The 17,264-nt window shown below is 39.2% G+C and overlaps 1 protein-coding gene across 2 annotated transcripts in view; it reads left to right on the forward strand.

Moving 5' to 3' along the window:
• Positions 1-4,980: 4,980 nt before the first annotated feature.
• LOC134351794 (G-protein coupled receptor 20-like) overlaps positions 4,981-17,264 on the forward strand; it is a 43,827-nt gene continuing 31,543 nt past the window's right edge. The window contains exon 1 of one of the 2 annotated variants that reach the window (XM_063058494.1): positions 4,981-5,068. The gene's annotated coding sequence lies outside the window, so the exon portion shown is untranslated. Of the gene's footprint in view, positions 5,069-16,624; positions 16,687-17,264 lie in introns of those variants that run through there. The other variant, XM_063058503.1, reaches the window with a different exon arrangement.

Below are 17,264 nucleotides of genomic sequence, written 5' to 3' on the forward strand. Positions count from 1 at the left end.
AATTGCAGAAACTAGTCTTTGGCCAAACTAATCTTCACTCCACTTAACATCCGGAAACAACTGAGTTCACTGGATGCAGCAAAGGCTATGGGCTGTAATGATGAAGGCTTGTGTTCTAGAAATAGCCACAACTCTACCAGTTTGTTCCTGCTTTGTTATAACTCTGATATCTAACACTGGTTTCTAGCTGACTAAAATAAACTATGAGACTTATATGGATAAAAATTTTTGAAAGTGATATGGACCAAACATTGACAAATGGAACTAGTTTAAAAACAAATCTTGATTTACATGGATCAGTTAGCCCAATGACTCTACATACCACACATTGAATTGACTTTATTACTTACATCCTTCACATACATAAGGAGTACAAATTTTCACGTTAGATCTCCATCTAAATGTGTAGTGTGCAATTTATAGTAATTTGTAATAAATAATATGTACAACAGGACAGTCAATACAGCGTTGAAATACAATTGTATCAGCGTGAATTAATCAATCTGATGGCCTTTTGGGAGAAGCTGCCCCAGAGCCTGTTGGTCCTAGCTTTTATGCTGCAGTACCATTTCCTGGATGGTAGCACCTGGTACAGTTTGTGGTTCAGGTGACTTGGGTCCCCAATGATCCTTTGGGCCCCTCTTATGTACCTGTCTCTGTAAATGTCCTGAATAGTGGGAAGTTCACATCTACAGGTGTGCTAGGCTGTCCGCACCACTCTCTACAGAGTCCTGCAATTGAAAGAAGTACAGTTCCCATACCAGGCAGTGATGCAGCCAGTAAGGATGCTCTCAATTGTGCCATTGTAGAAAGTCCTTAGGATTTGGGGACCCATACCAAACTTCTTCAACCATCTGAGGTGAAAGAGACCCTGTTGTGCTTTTTCCACCACACAGCCGATACGTACAGACTACGTGACTCTATGATTCTATGACTCTATGTGGAAAATTGCCCAGGTATGCCCTATCAATAAAGAAAATCCAAAAAACTGGAAAAACCTATCTGACTAAATACCACTTATTACCACCTGCTTGTCCACCTCTCTATTTCAGAGTCTTCCCACCTAAATGGAAGCCAGTAGTGTTAATCAGACTTGCTTCTGGTCAAAGTAATTATTAAAGACAAACATACAAGCAACGGTTAACATCTCACAGGAAAATGTCTGAAAATCTGTTCCCAACATACAAACCATAGAACAGCACATCAGAGAAGTAGGCCATTCATCCTACAAATGCTGTGCTAACTCCTGTTAATCCATTGTCTTGTTCTTTCCACGGAACTTTGTAATTTTCCTCCTTCATGTACTTTTTCCCATTCTCTGTAAGATCTACAATTGAATCCGTATTGGCCACCTTATTGGGAGGGTATTCCAAATCCTAAGTATTCAATGAAGGAGAAGATTCTCCTCATATTATTCCTGGTTTATAAGTCTCAAATCAACTCAGGTTCACGCTCTCAGTTTATCACTGTTTCAAGTTAATGGAAACATTTTTTTTTCTATTGGGTCCTTATTTTATTTTCCAAAGCACTTACTCGTGCCGATGCGTATACTATTTTTAAACTTAAATCATCATAAATGAGAAAGAGGAAACTTAACACTGCTCCCTGTTCAGGATCATGTATTTTCTTTGCATGCCAGCAAAATACAAACATATCATTCCTACTATTTTTCACATGCAACTCTACAAATTTTGTCTTGTTTTTAAAGCCGCAGTACAATCTGATTCTGGCTCTTCCCCCTTCCTTTCTAGTTCTGATAAAGGCCCAAAATGTTGACTCTATCCCTTTCAATAGATGATTGCTGACCTCCAGCATCGTGTGTTTTACTCTGCATTTCCGCCATCTGCAGAATGTCCATTGTGGAGGACTGTATTTGGCTACTGTAGATCTGAAAGAGACAGGAGAGAGGATTTAAGTTCCTTTCCTAAATTCCATAAGGCAGCTGTGTTTGAGGGGCATGCACTATCTGACAAATTCTATCAGTCCATGTTTAAGTGAACAGGAGACATTATTCATCTTCAGGGCTATTTAAGGTAATTTCTTTTTTAGCACATACATTGGAAACTTGAGCTGTGTATGATCTTACGAGGTTTATTAAGATGGCTGGAAAGGGAGACAGATAAGCAGCTTCAGTTGATAGGTCATCCATAGAGTGCCAAAATTCAAAAATTGCCCCTACTTAACTAATAATGTGTACAGAATATGGACAGAAAATCAAAAATCAGTGAAAGCTGGAAATCTGAAATTTCAAAAATGCTATGTGTATACAGCCCTATTCTGAACCAGAATGGAAAATCAGATTTGATTAGGAACTTAAGGTTACAGAATTGATGACTTATGGCCAAGTATGCAGATGATGAAAAGATAAGTGGAGGGAAAAGTAGTTTTGAGAAAGGGAGATGTCTGTAGAAAGTCTTGGATAGATTAAGAGAATGGGCAAAGCTGCCAAACACTCCTCATATGTTAACCCCTTCATTTCCAGAATCATACTCGTGAACCTCCTCTAGACTGTCTCAAATGACAACACAACCCTTCTAAGATACGCAGCCCAAAACTATTGACAATACTCTTAAGTACAGCCTGATTAGTGTCTTATAAATGCTCAGCATTATCTCCTTGCTTTTATATTCTATTCCCCTCGAAATAAATGTCAAACATTGCACTTGCCGTCTTTACTACAGACTCAACCTGTAAATTAATCTTCTGGGAGTTTTGCATGAGGACTCCTAAATTGCTCTGCACCTCTGATCTTTGAAACTGCTCCCTATTTAGATAATAATCGTCAATATTGCTTCTTTTACCAAAATGCACTATCATACATTTCCCAACACTGTATTCTATCTGCCAATTTTTTGCTCATTCTTCCAATTTGTCTAGGTCCTGCTGTAATCGCATTACTTATTCAGCACTACTTACTCCTCCACCTATCTTCATATCATCTACCAACTTTTCCACAAAGCCACCAATTCCATTGTCTAAATCATTGACAAGCAATGTGAAAAATAGCGGTCCCAATACAGACCTCTGAAGAACACCAGAAGTTACTGGCAGCCAACTAGAAATGACCCCTTTTATTCGCAATCGTTGCCTCCTGCCTGTCAACCAATACGTTATCCATGCCAGTATCTTTCCTGTAATGCCGTAGGATTTTATCTTGTTAAGCAGCCTTACGTGTGGCACCTTATCAAATGCTTTCCTAAAATCCAGAAAAATAACTTCCACTGCCAGTTTTGTCCACCCTGCTTGTAATGTCCTCAAAGAACTCTAACAGATTTGTCGGGCAAGATCTCCCTTTACGGAAACCATGCTGACTTTGACTTATTTTATCATTAGTGTCCAAGTACCCCAAAACCTTAACCTTAGAAATAGACTCCAATACTCTTGCAGCCAATAGGGTTAGGCTAACTGGCCTATAATTTCTATTCTTTTGACTTCCTCCCTTCTTAAAGAGTGGAGCCCTCCAGTCCTCCAGGACCCTGCCAGAATCAAGTGATTCTTGGAAGATCATGCCCAATGTATCCATTATCTCTTCAGCAACCTCTCTCAGGACCCTGGGTCGAGGTGACTTATCCAAAGGTGACTTTGAGTTTGCCTAGCACTTCTTCCTTTGTAATAGAAATGGCATTCACTCCTGCTCCCTGACACTCACGGACATCTGGCACACTGCTGGTGTCATCCACAGTGAAAATAGATGCAAAGTACCAATTAAATTCATCTGCCATGTCTTTGTCCCCCATTACTACCTCACCAGCATCATTTTCCAGTGGTCCAAAATCAACTCTCAGCTGCCTTTTACTTTTTATATAACTGAAAAAACATTTGGTATCCTGCATTTTAATAAGGAAATTACATGAAAAATAAAGAGGAACAGTCAAATATAACTCACTGTCACAAAGGTTGGTTGAAGCAGCAAACGTCTTCACATGTACAAGGTACCTGGATGAGCTGGTGATGCACCAGAACCTCACACTGCTTTGCACTGAGGGCAGGAGAGTGCAATGGGTCTAAAGCACTCCTTTTCATCTAGTATGGGTACAATGGGTCAAATGGCCTCTTTCTGTGCTATAAATCTAAATGGTTCCATGATTCAATGATCATTAAAGGTGATAAGAAGAGTGAACAAATCAGACTAAGTAATAATTTTATATATCTACCTAAAAGCTGACAGAACAGCAGCTTAGCTGCACCCATACACCGCCCCAATTCAATCTACTTCTCACAGAGAATAAAACCAGGCCAGATGTGCAGTGATTCTCGTATCAACATTCCAGTGGAACCTTTTCCAACAGTCTTCAATGTATAGGCTAGGTTAAAAACTTCCCCTTAAAAATATGTTTCGAAAGGCTGTGGCCAGCTCAAAAAATAAGGAAGACTTCGGATTTCAAAGTTTTAAGTTAGATTAAAAGACTTGGAAAACATTGATTGAGTGCATTGCTAAAAGTATTCATTTGAAAGCTGACATAGTGATACAGTTCCTGTGGCATAACACCATAACAACATCAATTTTACATTTTCGTTACAATCAGCCACTTTTAAGTGGATATCTGATGTTATAGTTATATCCTGAATTCACTTATTACTCACTTCTGCACACAATATTATGCACACCATTTTACCAAGGTTACTAATTCAAAAGCATAATTTTACAGATGCTAGAAATCTAAAATACCAAGCCAACTCTTTACAAGTTTTGTGATCTATTTCTGTAGATGCTGTGAGTGCAGTTTATAATATTACTCTTATAACTAAAAAGCTGTTAATTCCAATTTTTCACTTTTATACATTTCACTTATTGAAATTTTCTTTGGTTTATACTTTAGTGGTTTAAGTTTATTTGCATTAATTCTCCAGTCCTTGAGAGTCTGTGGGTTGTAAGCAGTTCACAGCAGTTTACCAAAGCAGTGCAGACTTGAAGAAAAAAGAAAGATCTGACGTCAGCTGCCTCTAAATCATCCCTGAGTTCCTCTAAGCTGGCCAAAGGCAAGTCCGAAACGATGCACTGTGTGTCACATCACTAAACATCTGAACTACAGAGAGAACCAGCTGCTCACACAGAAGTCGACTGAAAGTAAGTTCCCCTAATGTGCACTTTGTAAGAAAAGTTCTAAAAGGACAGTTTATGAAAATAATCTTTCTACCTATTTTAAAATTCAGAACTAGAAGTCTCACAATTTGTAAGGTCTTTGTTTCTTAATGAAACAAAACAAGCTTGTTTTTAGAAGTAAGCTTAAGTAGTAGTTTGTAATAGATTAAGATTTAAAGTAGTTCAGTACTTATTTTGCCAGTTATTACATGGTGCAGTACTACAGTTTCAATGTCAGACATGTTGATTGTGATACACAATTAAGTATACTGTTGACTGTAAAACTGGAGTCTCTCAGTGAAAACAACATATTAAATAATACTCTACATTAACTATATAATGGACATTATTTCCAAATCTGTCAGTTTGATTAAACTTCCCAGCACTATTGAAGAGAACATAGCCCATTTATAGTATCATCTTTTGCTTCTAAGTTTTTCATTTAAGTGTATTATCAACATAGAAGCATTTTCCGTTAATGTTAAAAACAAGACAAATAACCTCTGGATATTCAGTAACTTTTCCTTTTCATTTGCTGCAAATCAAATGAGCTCTGGTCTGTAGTGAAAGCTGTTGGTAAATGTAATACGATATTTGTTATAACCACAAGAGAAAAAAAATGAAAAGGTAGATGCACAAAGATTTTAATATGCTTTTGTAAGAACTATGGGAATTATGTCAAAAGTGAAGAGAGTTTAATGGCTGAGCAAAGAAAGTGGCAGAGAGTGCTTAATATCTCTAGGCAGTGTGCAAGTTAATGGTGGTTTTGAGATGGAAGATGAAGTGGAGCTGGACGGAGTTGCTAATAGGTTGCTAACTGAAGTCGGAAAGTAAGATTGCTCAGAGAATGTGAGGGAAATTACTGGTCTTAAGTTTGAGTGATGAACTGGGGCACTGAGTTTGAAGTTAAGTTTGTGCAGGAAATGAGAATAACCAGGACAAAAATTGAGGAATATAATCTAGCGATGATGAATGTACGAACTTTGACTATAGCAGATGATGAAAATTGTTTTGTATATAAATGTTCAGCATTTGTTTATCACTGTGACAAAGAGAATTTTAATATCTCAGGCAGCTTTTTCAGTCTGATGGGTAGCTGCCTGATGAAAATGTTGCTGGTTAAAATTCAGATTTATAAAAACTAGCAGATTTCCTGGAACATCACAGCAGCCTTTCAATATAGATCATGATAACTTTAAGTTTTCTAATTCTTCCTCAACACTCCCACTATCTCCCCACTATTCCCACCACATTTATCCCCTTGAGTTTCTGAGCATTCAGCTGGAAATTGTAGAGGACTCTCAGAGTCATCCAAATACATTTCTAATTTCTAATAAGACCATAAATCCATAAAACAGAGGAGCAGAATTAGGCGTAGTTACAGCAGCAGACAGGCAATTCTGTAGCCGTGATGAAGACATCCGGATGATATTTTGCCTCCCAAGAGCCAGGTTCAGAGATTTCTCGGATTGGGTCCACAGCATTCTAAAGTGGGGTGAAGTGGGGGGGGGGGGGGGAGGTTGAACAGCCAGAAGTTGTGACACATATTGTGCCAACAACGTAGGTAGGAAATGGGGGGAAGTCCTGAAAAGAGATCTTAGAGAGTTAGTTAGAAAGATAAAAAGCAGGACCTCCAGGGTAGTAATCTCTGGATTGGTGTCTGTGCCATGCGCCAGTCAGAGTAAGAAGATGTTTTGGCAGATGTATGTGTGAACTGGAGCGGGGGGGGGGGATGTTTTCAGATTACTCAGTGATTTGGATCTCTTCTGGGGACAATATGACCTGTACAAAAAGGACAAGTAACACCTGAACCCAAGGGAGACCAATATTCTTGTGGGCAGGTTTGCTAGAGCTGTGGAGAAAATTTTAAACTAATTTAGCAGGGAAATGAGAAACAGAATTATAGGGCTGGGGATGGGGCAGTTGGTATGCAAGAAGCTGCCATGTGTAGTGAGACTGTGAGGAAGGACAGGCAGACGACTGGGCAAAATTGCAGTCAGTAGGATGAGTTGAAATGTACCACGGGGGCAAAATCAAAAAAGGTGATGAGAACAGGACTGAAGGTGTTATATTTGAATGCTCACAGTATACGGAATAAGGCAGATGATCTTGAGGCACCAAGAGAGATTAGCAGGTATGATGTTGCGGGCGTTACAGAGTTGTGACTGAAAGAAGATCATAGTTGGGAGCTTAGCACCTTGTATCAAAAGGACAGGCAAGTTGGCAGAGGGGGTGGGGTGGCTCTGTTGGTAAAAGATGAAATCAAATCCTGAGAAAGAGGTGACAGAGGATGAGAAGTTGTAGAATCCTTGTGGATAGAGTTAAGAAACTGCAAGGGTAAAAATACCCTGGCGGGAGTTGTATACATGCCTCCAAATAATAACCAGGATGTGGGATAAATAACAATGGGAGATAGAAAAGGCATGTTAAAAGGCAAAGTTATGATAGTCACGGGGGATTTCCATATGCAGGTAGATTGGGAAAATCAGGTTGGAAGTGGATCCCAAGAGAAGAAATTTGTAGAATGTATACGTGATAAATTTTTAGAACAACTTGTAGTTGAGCCCACTAGGGGAAAGACAATTCTGGATTGGGTGTTATGTAATAAATGAAATTTGAGGTAAAGGAACCCTTAGGAAGCAGTGATCATAATATGGTAGAATTCACCCTGAAGTTTCAGAAAGAGAAGATGAAATTAGATGTATCAGTATTACAGTGGAGTAAAGGGCATGTGTCATGGTCCGTATCGGGCTCCTCTTAAGTTTACTTTGTTTGTGTTATGATCCGGACCGTTGACTCCCTGTTTCCCTTTAATTCCCTGTTTTCCCGTATCCCTCGGGCTTGGTGATTAAAGGTAATTTACTCTCAACTGAACCGGCAGTTTGTAAGTCTCCGGCTTCAGCTGCTCGGCGCTAGAGCATTAACAAAGTCACCAAAGCCAGTGTGAGCCAATGTCATCTGGCCAGAGCCAACTAAGCTTCTTGCCGGAGCAAGCCAAGTCTCGTCCCGAAGCAAGTGCCAGCAAGCCGCCTTCCCTTGCCAGAGCAGGTCCGTCAAAGTTAACCCGCCGGGGTGAGTCCAGAGCTCACCGCTGCTTGGAGTGCATTTGTGCCCAGTTATAGCACTGTCCATCATTGTGCGGTCTCCGTATCCATGTCCTGTGACTAAAAGGGGTCCTGGCCCTGTACCCTGGAAGGGTTCTGACCCTGTCTCAAGAAGAGTCCCTACTCCATCCTGTGTAAAAGGAGGATTCCCGGCTCAGTTTTATGTCCTGTGTCTTCGTCTGAATCTGTCCAATGAATGAGAAGAGTCCCGGCTCCGTCCTGTGTCAAAGGAGGAGTCCCGGCTCAGCGTTCTATGTGTGTGTTAGAGATCCTTTTCAAATCTTTTTGTTATTATATTATTCACAAAAAATAACACGAGTACATCGAAGTAACAACACTTGCAATGTCTCAAGGAAAAAAAATTATCTTAAAGATTGAAAAATTTTGTGATGATAAAAAAACCCTACTAAGCAGAAAAAGTGGTTAAAAAAAACTCCATTAGGTATACAGCCCCACAGCCATGCGTCATACAAAAAGCTTCTAAAAATAAACATCAAACGGCCAGTTGTGTTTGAGTTCCAAGTCCAAGCTCCGAGGTTCAATTATCAAGTCCCGGCTCCAAGGTTCAAATATCAAGTCCTGGCTTCGAGGTTCAAGTACCAAGTACTGGCTCCGAAGTTCCAAGTATCAAGTCCTGACTTCAAGGTTTCAAGTATCAAGTCCAAGCTCCGAGGTTTCAAGTATAAAGTCCTGGCTCCGAGGTCCGAGGTCTGTGTTTGAGTCCTGGCTCCAAGGTCCATGCTCTAAGTCCTAACCCAGACCCTGAGTCCCAGCCTAGTCCAGGGCCTGAGTCCTTGTCCAATACGCTTATTCCCGCTTCCCGTTTGCCCTCCTTGTAACGAGTAATAAACTCAATTTAGTTAACCCTACAAAGCGTGTTTGTGTCCTGCATTTGGGTCCACCCTTGCTCCGCACTTGTGACAGTATGACAGAAGAGATGTCCAAAGTTGATTGGGAGGGGACACCAGCAAGTATGATTGCAGAACAACAATGGCTGGAGTTTCTGGGGGCAATTTGGAAGGCGCAGGATAAATACATCCCAAAGGTGAAGAGTATTCTAAAGGGAAGATGAAGTAAGCGTAACTAAAATGGGGAATCAAAGACAGGATAAAAAGAAAAGGAAGGGCATATAATATAGCAAAAGTTAATGGGAAGTTAGAGGATTGGGAAACTTTTAAAAACCAAGAGAAGGCAACAAAAAAAAATGCGGGACAAAGAAATGGCAGAGGAACTTAATAAGTGTTTTGTGTCACTATGGAAAACACTAGCACAATGCCAGAAAGTTGAGAATGTCAAGGGGCAGAAGTGAGTGCTGTTGCTATAACTAAGGAGATGATGCTTGGAATGCTGAAAAGTTTGAAGGCACAGTAGATAAGTCACCCAGGCCAGATAGTTGACACGCCAGGGCTCTGAAAGAGGTAGCTGAAAGATTCTGAAGGCAATGGAATGGTTCTGGAGGACTGAAAAATTGCTAATGTTACTCCACTCTTTAAGAAGGGAGGGAGGCTGAAGAAATGAAATTATAGGCCAGTTAGCATGACATCAGTTAGGAAGATCTTGGAGACCATTATTAAGGATGAGGTGTTCTTGGAGGAACATGCTAAAACAGGGCAAAGTCAGCATAGTTTCTTTAAGGAGTAATCCTGCCTGACAGATCTGATGAAATTAATTGAGGAAATAACAGGCTAGATAGACAATCATGGGATATCACTTAACTGGATTTTCAGAAGGCCTTTGATAAGATGTCACACATGAGGCTGTTTCACATGCTTTGCTTTTAGTTAGTTGCACGGTGGGTTTTTTTTTGGGGTTTTTTTTTTCTTTTTTTTCCATTGATATATATAAAATCTAGTATACTATTATGTTATCTTGGTTTCTTATGCTTAAATTACATTGTTTGTAGTATTTTCTTTTTGGTATTGTTATCTTTTGGAATTTTATTATACTTTAACATTGTATTAATGTTTATATGGCTTACCTTTTTTGTATACTTACTCAATAAAAAGATTTAAAAAGAAAAGAGGCTGTTTCACAAGGTAAGAGCCTATGGTATTACATGAAAGATACTACCATGTATAGAAGATTGGCTGACTGACAGGAGACAAAGAGTGGGGAAAAAGGGGCTGTTTCTGATTAGCCACCAGTGACTAGTGGTATTCTGCTCAGTGTAGGGACCACTTCTTTTCATGTTATATATCAATGATTTGGACAGTAGAATCTTTGTGGACATACAAAGATAGGTGGCAGGGAAAATAGTGCTGAGGAAGCAAAGAGTCTGCAGAAGGACTTAGAATGGGAGAATGGGTAAAGAACTGGCAGATGTAGGGTAGTGTATGGTCATATTCTTTGGTAGAAGAAATAAAAGCTAAGACTATTACCTAACTGGGAGAAAATTCATGAATCAGAGGCGGAAGGGGACTTGGGAGCCCTCGTGCAGAATAATGCCTCCATAATGATGCTATCTGCACTGAAAAATATACAGGATTCACTATAGATTGTTGATACTGGAATATAGAAAAACAAAAAAATCTGCTGAAGGACGTCAGCAGGTTGAGCAGCATCTATGGGAAGAAAGGAACTGACAATGTTTCAGGTCAAAATTTAATACTGTAATCCGTTTCTCCTACAGATGCTGCTCAATCTGCTGAGTTAATTGCTGCTAAAAACTATACACTTCAGTTAACATTATTCTGAAATAAATTTATAGTTGTTCATAACTTAATGTCAGTTTCAATAAAAAGGAAGGCCTTTGCATTTAATGACTAGTGACTGGAGACAGCAAATTGGGTGCAATCTGTGTGATTAGAAAGTCAGGAATTGATGGAGACAGCAGATTTCATGAAGGAAATTAATTTGATGAGTGGGAGAGGAGACAATGTTTAGAATCATTGAGTTCCTTAATCTGATGTCAAATGTAGAACAAAGATTCCAGGAGAAGAACAGTGAAGAACACAATTACTGTCAAAAGTTGCACATCTCTAGCTGGACTAGTAGTTATTACTAATCACTAATTGTTCTTCAAAAGGTGATGTTGACAGAGCTTTTGAACTGTTGGCCTATGTATAGTTAAACAAGTAGAGTCATAGGGTCAGAGAGTCACGGAGCATTACAGCACAGAAACAGGCCCTTCAGCCCATCTAGTCTGTGCTAAACAAAAGTAATCTCACAAAAGTAGGCAAATACAAGGTTTGGACCTGGCGACAATGATGGATCAGCCAGGAGAAGACAATACTTGGAGAAGAACCAGGAAGTGATGGAGTTTTTACATGCCAAATGCCATTTGTACCACAAGAATCAGTACTGGAACTGCTGTTGTTGGTGATATGTGTAAACAATTTGGATAAAAGTGTAGGTGGGCTGATTAGTAAGTTTGTACATGACACAAAAACTGGCAGATGTGGATACTGCAGAAGGTTGTCAACAGATTCAGCATTATATAGAATAATTGGAGATATGGACAGAGAAATGGCTGCTGGAGTTTAGTACAGACAAATATGAGGTTTTGCACTTGTGGAGTCAATTGCAAGAGGAGAATATACAATAAATGACAGAACACTGAGGAGCACTGATGTCGAGAGGGATCTTGGTGCAAGTCCCTTGCTCCCTAAGAATGGCAATACAAGTGGATAGGTTGGTAAAATGCATTGCATACTTGCCTTCATTTGACAAGGTGTTGAATATAAAAGTCAGGAAGCAATGCTGCCACTGTATGAAACTTCATTTCGGTTACACTTGGACATTGTATGCAGACTGGTCACTGTATTACAGGAGGAAAGTGAAACCTTTGCAAAGGGCACGTTGCTTGGATTAAATAGTATTAGTTGCAAGAAAGGTTAGAAAACTTGGTGTGTCACAGACTAAGGGATAAACTGACAGAAGTATATAAAATTATGAGAGGTCAAATAGGGTAGATAGAATCTATTACTATGGTGGGAATATCAATGACTAGAGAGTATAGATTTAAGGTGAGAGAGGGAACGCTTAGAGGAGATTTACAAGGCATGTATTTTACACAGAGAGTAAGTAGTAGGTGTCTGTAATTCACTGCCGGGGATGTGGTGGAAGATATGATAGCAATTTGATCAGTTTAGATTAGTATCTTGGTTGGCACAGACATCCTGGGCCAAAAGGCCAGTTCCTATGCTCTGCTATTATACATTCTACGTTCTAATTATATTATAGTAAATACTTCTGGCTCACTTGCATAAACACGTTTTGTATTTATTTCCTATTGTGTCTCAAGTATGACGCACAAGCCAATTGTGATCGTAGCTTCATTTCTTCTCTGCTTTTTTAAAAATATAATATATGAAAATGCATGTGGTAAAAAATCAGAGAGAAAAGCAGCGTGTGCATTCACTTTAGGTCATAAACTGTCCAAATATGATAACAAGAAAAGCAAAGAATATATATCCTATAAAATCAAAATAAAAGCAGTAAATGCTGGAAATATTCATCATGTTAGGAAGCATCTGCGGCGAAAGAGAATTAATGCTCCAAGTCAGTACCCTTTCAAGAGAACTGCTGATGCTGCCTGATCTGCTGAGTACCTCCAGCGTTCCCTGCTTTTACTGCAGCCCTTATAATAAGGTTATTTAATTACTTATCTCTCTGACATTTGGATATATATACACACACATGCAAGCATATACACACTTAATTTCTTTGTTCACTTTTACTATTTCTTTCTCTGTCATGTGCACCCAATCACCCCTCTTTCTCCCAATCCTATCAACCATTATTCATTTTGTAGTATTCTCAGTCAGAAACACAGTACTATGGGTACAAGTCGCACGTCGGGTTCGAGACTTGACCCCAAAAACTGACCACACACTCCAGTTCACCACTACTGGTCGGGCTGAGCTTAGATCAGACAAAGCTCTGATCTTCTCAAGGAATGCTAGTATCTCCTCCAAGAGTGACAAGAGTTGAAGAACCTACTGAAACTGCAATTCCATTCAGTTCCATGTATGTCTCATTAACATCCATCACTAATGACCAAAGCCAACATTTTTGTCCTTCACGATAGCACAGTTCCTCTCTTTTACTCACCTTTACAAATGTTCTCAAACATATGCAATCCCTCTTCTTTTTTCATGCTCCCTTAGTCTCTGGCATTCCTTTTCCATTTCCATATTATCACTACTCTTTTAGTGTGCAAAAACTTGTGGTCCTAAAATTCCAACAAGCTCCTTTAATTATTCTGTTAAAGGTAAAACGGGACAAGTTAGTGAACACATGGAATTGGAATAAATTCTACCAATCCCCAAATAAGGTTATGACAGACAATAGTAACAACCTCAGAGAATTTCAAGCTCCTAAAGTTACACATAGGTTAATGTTTCCATTATAGCAACAGATAAAGACAGCACAGAGAATACATCAGTCATCTGCACACATGGGATCTAAAATATATTTTTTTAATTTATTGAGATACAGTGTGGAATCGGCCCTTCAAGCCATGCTGCCCAGCATCTACCAATTTAACACTAGCCTAATCATGGGACAATTTACAGTGACCAATTAATTTACCAATTGGTACATCTTTAGACTGTGGGAGGAAACCAGAGCACCTGGAGGAAACCCATGTGGTCATGGGGAGAACATACAAATGCCTTACAGACAGCGGTGTGCTGTCATAGTACATCTCTGGGCAAATGACGGAAACTAGATTTTCATCTCAGATTGCATTATCTTCACGATGCGTGATCTTATGATTCTGAATTAATAATGGCCTAATGCTGGCAATGTCATATCTAGGATCTGAAGAAGGTCCTGTCAATAGTCAGAGAGAAAGAGGCAAACATAGAATTAGAGCCAGAAAGAGAAATAAAGAGAGAGAAAATAAGTGTGATTTAGAGAGAGAAAAGAGGCAAAAAGAAAAAGCTAGCAAAGTATTAAAAGGAATAAATAGAAAAAGAGAATAAGGTCAGTCACTGTGTTTGAAAGTTGTTGCATTGATCCTCAGAGTAGAGGAATGATGTGTTAAGGATAAAAACATTCTTCAGCTCTGAAGAATTGAATCAGCATGATGATTCAGATAAGGAACAGCAGAATTGATTTCAGCGCAGCATATAAAGTGTTGGTTGAGTAAAAGCCAAACTCCAGCTGATTTATCTTCACCTTTCTGGTCCCATGATGCAAATAAGAAAAATTTGACTGTGAAGACAGGCATAAAATAGATTTGTTAAAATATCTGGGACCATCCTAAAACCTGCAGCTATGAGAATCCATAGTTTAATTATTCTCTTTCTCAGTGTGCACGGCAGTTAGGCATGTCAGGGGCATAAATCACCCTTAACCGGATTCTTAAGGCATGAGTTACCAGCTCCAAATGGCTGTAGTGATACTACTTCACATTAGCGGCTTCAATCCAGCAATTTCATGACATGACTAATCTCAATGGGGAGACTCACAGTGAGGTTGCAATTAATTTGGCTTTGACAAGTCTTACAGAGTTGGGACCAGCCACTGGTCAGAGCCCATTGATAAATCTGTTTCATCGCAGGGTGATGGGATAACTTTTTGCAAAACAACTCTGAAGGCTTCATGAACTTACAGTTTCTGCATAGAATTCGTCGAGGGCCAGTATTTTTGTTGCTGCAAGGATCCCAAATCTTTATCAGGAAAACTTTCACAGGCACATGACAACATGAAGCCCTTTTCAAAAATATATTGTCACATCACGTGATATTGGTGTGATTAAAATGTTTTGCAGCTGTCACCACAATCTGGAGAGCTGTGGAAAAAAGAGCTGATATAGGGGATTGAGGGCATGTTCCATTTATTTCCAAAGTAGATTTACAATTAAATTGCTGTGCACGCACTCTATTTCCCTTTTGCCAAATGATATCAGCAGAGAAACTGTTTCCAGCTCATGACTAAAAGTTATGTTTGAAGCCACCTCAGCATTTTTAATGGCTGAAAAGAAGTGCTTATTATTAGAAATAAAGTGGAGACATCTATTGTGATATGCCAGCTAGAAATGGGAAGAACTGAGAAGGAGACAAAAATAGTAGCAACAAATGAAAGTACAAAGGAATTCACGAGGTAAAATACAAGCTTCTTATAATAATCCTCTGATATGTTGTAATAGAGCCCCAAAGGGCACGATCTCATTCTCAAACAACAGAATGACAACCTTCCTGAAACACCTTTTTGTGAAAAGAGAAGTGTAACAAAATTCCCGTTACCCAGGCCTAAGATTTCGCCCCAAATCCTGTATAGGTTCTTCTATATTTTTAGGTCAGCTCTTTGCTCTAAATGTGAAACAGTGGCATGGCAGGAAGAAAACTTTGAGAAAATTTATCTCCTTATGTTCTCTGTGGAGGAAGAAGTCCCCTTGCAAAAGTATGTTGATGCTTTTTGGAATCATTTCCCTTTTTAATAGCCCTCATTCTGACAAGTCAGACAGGGTGACTGGCTGAAGAGCTCAGAGTAGAAATGTCAGCATATACCAGTAACTCAACGGGATTTACCACTCTGTTTTAAGGAAGCAAATTCTCACCAAAATGTAACAGAGTAGAAAGTGTGTTCTCTATCCAACTATTCCAGTCCTGTTTACCAGCCCTACATTACCACACTACCAGGTTTTCTCCATGGACAGTTTGAACTTTGCAGCTTCAAAACTTTGTAGGTTTGGAGGAGCAAAGTATGTTACTGTACTGTGCCAGTTCTTCTCCAGAGATGTTCCTTCCATTGCCCGCTCTTTCCTATATTCTTCATATTATTGTTTTGCAAATTTTCATCTCTTTTTAAAAACTATGATGCATTCTAATTCCATCTTCTTTCTGACAGAGAACTCTGTTTTGGACATGCACCTTATGTGAAAAACATCCCTTCTCCTTTACCACCTTTAGTGACGGCCTTAAATTCACAGATGTACAGCACAACCACAAATCTACCTGCCCACGGTGTCCATGTTGACCTTTTTTACCATCCACTCTAATCTGACTTACCCACATTAGGACCATATCTCGCTAAGACTTGTCTATTTAGGTGTCTGTCAAAATGCCTCTGTACCAGATGTCTCTGATTCCACGTCCCCTTAGGTGTACTCTGTAAAAAGCCTTTTTTGGCTTCAGTACATACAAAAATACTCCAGCTATCCCAAATCAAGGGCAGAATATTAATTTTCATTTTCTCTTGGGGGTCAGTTTTGACCAAAATAAATTGGCCCACTGTACTCCCAGCTCTTAAGAAGAACAGTCTGCTATCAGGACTGATCCCCAGCATGTATTTTATATCACCATCTTATTCACTTTTACGCCTGCCTTCCAATCCATCAAATATAGCCTCTTCTCTTTCCATTTTTTCCTAATTCGGTTACATTTTAAAACTGTCTTACTTTTCCTTGTTCTGATTAGAGGCCATCGAACTGTAATTTAACTGTGTCTCTCTCCAGAGCAGCTGCCTGTTTCCTCTACTTTTACTTTGGGAAATGTTGCAATGACTCTGGAACATATTGTTTCGTGATCAGCTTTGAAAAGTTACTTTCAGGTAGGTCATAATCCTGTGGCAGAAAATGTATCAAGTTTCCATTTCACAAATACCCAAAATAATACTGAACATTAAATAGGTAATAATGAAAGGTATTAGAATATTCCGGTATTATTCTATACAGACAAGTTATACACCTGAACAAGTATTATGTTTTTCATTAGATTATTAAGTGCATCAAATGGAGTTTATTGCCGAACTATTTTGAGCTGGTTACTGACCATGTAGGTATAATATTATGCAACAAGTTTTAGGCACATATATATAGCCAGGTTGTCTAGGATTTTTGCACAGTACTGTGTATTTGGTAGGACAGCTCTTCGGCTGTCATACAAATAACTTACTTAGTAAGCCAGAAAGTTAACCTATGTACAATTCACTGTGATTTCACTATCTTCCCTTATCATCCTTTATGTCACATATAATCATACATTCAGGCTCTTTAGCCTAATGTGCCCATTTACACTAAGCACCTATTTAAACTGTTCCCATTTTATTCCTTACTGACCTAACCATTCAAATCTGAAATATTAACACAATTACCTCCTCAAGTATTGCACCTTGAAGTGGATTCCATA

The sequence above is a fragment of the Mobula hypostoma genome, chromosome 1 (assembly GCF_963921235.1).
Source record: "Mobula hypostoma chromosome 1, sMobHyp1.1, whole genome shotgun sequence".
NCBI lineage: Eukaryota > Metazoa > Chordata > Chondrichthyes > Myliobatiformes > Myliobatidae > Mobula > Mobula hypostoma.